The sequence below is a fragment of the Piliocolobus tephrosceles genome, chromosome 6 (genome assembly GCF_002776525.5).
Source record: "Piliocolobus tephrosceles isolate RC106 chromosome 6, ASM277652v3, whole genome shotgun sequence".
Lineage (NCBI taxonomy): Eukaryota > Metazoa > Chordata > Mammalia > Primates > Cercopithecidae > Piliocolobus > Piliocolobus tephrosceles.
The window spans coordinates 158,751,708-158,758,197 of NC_045439.1; positions in this window are offsets into that span (position 1 = coordinate 158,751,708).

The window sequence follows — 6,490 nt, forward strand, 5'->3', positions numbered from 1 at the left end:
TAACTCTCCCCATATCTCAACCCACAGCAATAGGAAGAACAGGGCATGTTGATAAATGCACCACTGCACTGTGGTTCCCGAGTATGCACAGATGAGGTTTAAGGTAAATATAGTAGTGACTGATAGGAGGAGGTAAATCCCTAAGTAAGGGGCAGGTTCTGGAGGGAGTAAGATGAGAATTCCTATAAGCAAGGCTAGTAGACTAAGTCCTCACAGGAAATGCATGTAGGCTTAAGGTTGCTCATCTGGCTGGGGATAAGTCTGTCTTTTACAACAGGAATTTTAGATCTGAGAGTGGTTTAGCTGAGTACATGGGGCTTTTTTCCTTAGGTTCCATGGCTGCCTTGACCTGGGTGTGGTGTACCCATGGCGTCACTCCCTGTAATTTTTTTTTTCTTTTTTGAACCAGAGTCTCATTTTGTTGCCCAGGCTGGAGTGCAGTGGTGTGATATCGGCTCACTTCAACCTCTGCCTCCCATGCTCAATGGATCCTCCCACCTCAGCCCTCCAACTAGCTGGGACTACAGGCGTGCACCACCACACCTGGGTAATTTTTTTGTATTTTTAGTAGAGATGGGGGTTTCACCATGTTGTCCAGGCTGGTCTCGAACTCTCGAGCTCAAGTGATCTGCCCACCTCGGCTTCCCAAAACGCTAGGATTACAGGCATGAGCCACCATGTCCGGCCAACTCCCTGTAATTTTAAGGCAGATTTTTTTTTATGAGAACCACACGATATGGGCCCTTCCATTTAGGTTCTAAATGACTGTGGTTCTTGTCTCTAGGTTTTTAAGTAAACCCAATCCCTGGAGTGGCAAGGATGGAGGGTTATGTCAGAGGACGAAGGTAATTATCGATTTCCATAGATCTGAAGGGCCTTCATTACTTCTCCAATTTGGGTGGCATACCTTATTTTTCCCCCCGTAGCTCTGAAGACCTTCTGGTCACTTAGCCAGACCAGGACCCATAGTCCATATATCAGCTTGTAAGGGCTCAGTTTGATCTTTCTTTTTGGAGCTGTTCTTATTCTTTACAGTGCCCTGGAGAGTAATGAAATCCATGGGAGATGAGTTTTCTGGCATAATTTACCTAAAGTTCTTTCAAGGGTCTGGCTAGCCCACTCTACTGGGAACTGTGGTCTCCAGGTGACATGTGAGCACCATTATTATTTCTAGGCTCCAAGAAGTACCCTCAATAATGGAAAATATGAATGCTGGTCTGGTATCACTTTGGATTGACTGAGGCAACCTGAAACTGGGAACAGCTTACTTTAACAGCACCTTTGCAACCTCATGTGCCATCTCAGTGAGGGTAGCAAAAACTTCTGCCCATCTGGAAAAGCCAAGGATGGTGCCAAGGCTCTGGACACAACTGTGAAATCAATTTGTCAATCTTTCTCTGGGTATCTACTTTGGTACTGGACCATCTGAATGGCCCCCTCTGCACTCCCCAACGGGGTGGGTGTTAGGGATATTAACATAGCAGGTGGAGCAAATCTCAACCACCTCTTTGATTAGCTCCCTGAAGTTTGGAAAAGCCAGTTACACAGGGCCTCCTGACCAAAGTGAGCATCAGTATGGGCTTTTTAACAGCCTGCAATGCAACTGCTTCTGGGAAAAGTTGTCCATGAGGGTCTATTCACCCCCCTGGATGGTAAGACTTTTGGTATATCCCCATTTGGAGGCTGTTTCCCATTACTTTTGAGAGTAAAACAGGGTAAAAACATAGGATTGGCGTGGGTGGTGGGGGGGAAGGAAAAAGTGGCATTTGAAAAGTGACCTTCCCTAAAGCCACGTGTTTTGACGAGAGATCAGCTTTAACTACCTCAACAACGCCCTTCTGGTGGCTGTAGCAATGGATTACTGCCACCTGGCCTTGTTTATTACACATGCAAATAGTATCTTGGTGGATGAGCACCAGCTTCTGCAACCCCACTGAGAAGGACTGTAGCATATCCTGCCCTCCACTGTCCCTCCAGCATATAGCTGTGCCCATCGGTGAAGCCCTTGGCTTTTGAATTTTTAATAGATTCACTTTTATGGTCTGGTCTACTAGGGTACACTTCTTCCATCACCCTTAAGCAGTTGTGAGATAAGTGACTGTCTTCATATGGAAAGAGGATGTCTGATTTCAAGATGTTACACACCTTTGAAGTTATGTGGGTTGGCCAGGCGCTGTAATCCCAGTACTTTGGGAGGCCGAGGCAGGCAGATCACTTGAGGTCAGGAGTTCGAGACCAGCCTGGCCAACATGGCGAAACACTGTCTCTACTAAAAATACAAAAAATTAGCCAGGTGTGGGGGTGCGTGCCTGTAGTCCTGGCTACTCAGGTGGCTGAGGCAGGAACATTGCTTGAACCTGAAAGGTGGAGGCTGCAGTGAGCCGAGATGGTACCACTTCTCTCCACGCTTGGTGACACTGTGAGACTCCGTCTCAAAAAAAAAAAAAAAAAAAAAAAGTTATGTGAGAGTTATCAACAAGCATTACCTGTAACTGGAGGGCTCTGCCTGGGGACAGTCATTTTGCCCCCCTTTCATTTATGAGGGTCTGGGTACTGGGGAGTACAGATGGTTAGGGATTGCCCAAAGGTTAAATTCTCTGTCTCTTTTAAATGGAGGGCAGTGGCTGCCACTGACCAAAGGCAAGGAGGAGTGGTGGAGGGGGCATTTCCCAGAAGGGGAGAAACCCAAGCGGGAAAGAAAATGGGCATGCATGTCCTTTGCTGGCCAATGTTGTTGGGTACCAGTTTCTGAGTCTCAGAGGAGGTAAAGATGCTTCCAGAACAAGGAAGTGGGCTATCTATTCCAGAGTCTTGCCATGGTTGCCATTTGTGTGTGTGTGTGTGTGTGTGTGTGTGTGTGTGTGTGTGTGTGTCTATTCCAGTTCCTGCCATGGTTGCCTTTTTTTTTTTTTTTTTTTTTTTGAGACGGAGTCTTGCTCTCCAGTCTAGGCTGGAGTGCAGTGGTAGGAGCTTGCCTTGCTGCAAGCCTCCGCCTCCTGGATTCACACCATTCTCCCACCTCAGCCTCCTGAGTAGCTGGGACTACAGGCGTCCACCACCACGCCCGGCTAATTTTTTGTATTTTTAGTAGAGACGAGGTTTCACTGTGTTAGCCAGGATGGTCTCGATCTCCTGACCTCGTGACCCACCCACCTCAGCCTCCCAAACTGCTGGGATTACAGGCGTGAGCCACCGCGCCCGGCCCATCGTTGCCATTTTTTAACCAATAAACTTGGTAGCCTGAGAAGATGGGATCTGTCCCCGTTTGGTGCCACAGAGCCAATAAGGAACGGAAAGTGAGCATCAAGCAGAACAAGCTTATTCACGGCCAGGAGATGAAGAAGCAGGGATGTGGGTCGCAAATCAGCTTCTCTACTGGTCGGAGGTGAGGAGGTTAAAATACAGGGTGTCAATATAAATAAAGGGACTGGGCATTAAAAGTGATAGGATAAATTGTCATGTCTTTTCCAGAAAAGGGCAGTGAACTTGGAACCAGAGTGATGCCTTCCTTTTTGGTCTTCTGTGGCTTCTTGCAGTTGTTTTCCTGGCGTGGTCAACTGTCATGGCACTGGTGGAAGTGTCATTTAACACAGAAATGAAATTATAATGAAACCTGCGATCTCTTTGAAGCCATTCGGTCAGTTATCTTGGTTCCACCAGTTTTGGTTGGTCTAGTTACAAAGAGAACTTTGTACTGCATATATGTTCTTTTTTCTTTAACTCCTTAGGTTTAGTGGTACATATGCTGGATTATTACGTAGGTAAACTGCATGTTGTGGGGGTTTGGTGTATATATTATTTAGTTATGCAGGTAATAAGCATACTATCCAACAGGTATTCTTTTTAAGCAGCATTCGGGTGGGGTAGAAATTCAGTTATGTCACGTAGTCATTACGCCAGGTAACAATCAGGTTCATAGAGGTAAACCCACAAAGGTCGGGGAGGCCCCCTCAAGACTGACCCCCGGGAGCTTTTTACTCTCACACTAGTCCAAATTCACTGTCCAGAAACTCACCAAAATTACCATTTAAGAATTCCTACCAGATTATGGCTCCAATGGCTTCTGCTCCAGGTGTGAGATCTCAGCTGTGACTCTGTGTGCACCAGTCTCTTCAGATTTCAGGTGGCACTTTCTCCCGCAACCTCAATTCTCTGATGGGTCTAAGAAAAGTTACTGATTTTAGGTTTCCCTCTTTTTCTAAGGATAGGAGTGATGACTTCAGTGTCACTTGTAAACCAGAAGTTGACTTCCATTAAAAGAAAAAAAAACTAGTTGTCTTGGGGTTTACAATATACATTTAAATGTAATCTGAGTGTACTTTTAAATAATATTATACCTCTTCACATGTCATATAAAGACTTTATGACAGGCCGGGTGTGGTGGCTCACGCCTGTAATCCCAGCACTTTGGGAGAACAAGGCGGGCAGATCACGAGGTCAGGAGATGGAGACCATCCTGGCCAACATGGTGAAACCTCATCTCTACTAAAAATACAAAAAATTATCCGGGCATGGTGGTGGGCACCTGTAGTCCCAGCTACTCGGGAGGCTGAGGCAGGAGAATGGTGTAAACCCAGGAGGCGGAGCTTGCAGTGAGCTGAGATCTGGCCACTGCACTCTAGCCTGGGTGACAGAGCGAGACTCCATCTCCAAAAAAAAGAAAAGAAACTAGTTGTCCTGGGGTTTACAATATACATTTAAATGTAATGAGTGTACTTTTAAATAATATAGTCTTCACATGTCATATAAAGACTTTATGACAGTAAATTTCCAATCACTCCCACCTGTCTTTGTGCTATTATTGTCATATGTTTATAAATATATATATATAATTTTTGATAATAGATGTATATATAATTTTATATATAAAATTATTTATATATATGCTATGAACAGATAAAACATGATTACTATTTTTCCTTTAAAATGCAGGTTATGTGTCAGACTATAAAAATAAGAAAAAAATGGTTTCATTTACCTGTATTTATTCTGCTTCCAAAACTCTTACCTATTTGCCTACATTCAAATGTTTGACATTGATCATGCTCCTTCAGCGTTAAGAACTCCATTAAATGTTTCTTATTTTTTATAGAGTGGGTCTTCTGTTAATCAATTTCTTCAGCTTTTGTTTTGAGAATGTCTTTTCTAACCTTCATTTTCGAAGCATTTTCTTACTATGTAAAACAGTGGAATAAAAGAATCCTGGATTGACAGTACATTTCCTTTCAGCATTTAAAGATAGCACTCCATTGTCTTCTTTCCTGCGTACTTTCTGACAAGAAATCTACTATAATTCTTATCTTCGGTCCTCTGAACAGACCATGCCTATGTTCTTGCTACATCCTCACTGTACAGAATACAATGAAGAATCCCCATTTCTCTTGTGATACCTTGTGTTTAGAATACAGGCTTATTTAGCATAAGGTTTTACTCAATGTCTATTCCCTACTTTGTTTTGCATTTTTCTCCTCAGCATTGAGTATTCCATTTGCACTGTTCCTTTGTAAGAATTTGTCTCTTGCAGTTCTCCCAGCTCTATTGCTCTACTACTTTTACTTAGTGCTTGTTAGTCTGGTTAAGGGAAGACTTGAAACCAACCCAATAATCCCATAGATTGTTGTTTGGATAAACATAGAAATTGACCCTTCTGGTCTTAAAGCTTGAAGGTTACATTTGTTTTATCTGAGTTACTGCCTCAGGAAACCATCTTCAGGACTCTCAAAAAAAAGTGTGTCAAAGAACTGAAACTCACCAGGTCAGCACATTCAGACAATGAGATCCTGGACCCCTCATTCATCATGATTGCCTCCTTGCCCCTCCCTAGTTCCTGTTTTCTTACACATGGTTACATTTCTTCCCTGCTATATAAATCCCTGGCTTTAGTCAGTCAGGGAGATGGATTTGAGGCTCAGCTTCCACCTCCTTGGCTGCAGCACCTGATTAAAGCCTTCTTCCTTAGCCTTCTTCCTTGGCAATGCTGGTAGTCTCAGTCATTGGTTTTCTGTGCGGCCAGCAGCAGAAGAACCTGGACTCGCAGAAGAACCTGGACTCAACTCCTGTTGTTTTGGTAACGGATTCTGGATATCCTGATTCAGCTTCAGTCAGGTAGGCACTGTGTTCCTGGATGTTTCTGAGTGCTCTTGTTTTATTTTATATTTATTTTTGTTGACAAATAATACTTATATACATGTTAGTGGTAAAATGTAATGTTGTAGGTTTACGTTGTGGAATAATTAAATCAGGCTAATTGGCATATCCACCACAGTGCATTATCATTTCTTCATGGTGAAAACATTTACTTTATTTTATTTATTTGAGATGGAGTCTCCCTCTGTCGCCCAGGTTGGAGTACAGCGGCGGATCTCGACTCACTGCCACCTTTGCCTCTCCGGCTCCAGCGATTCTTCTGCCTGAGGCTCTCTAGTAGCTGGGACTACAGGCCTGCGCCACCACACCTGGCTACTTTTTGTCTCCCCTCCCCTCCCCTCCC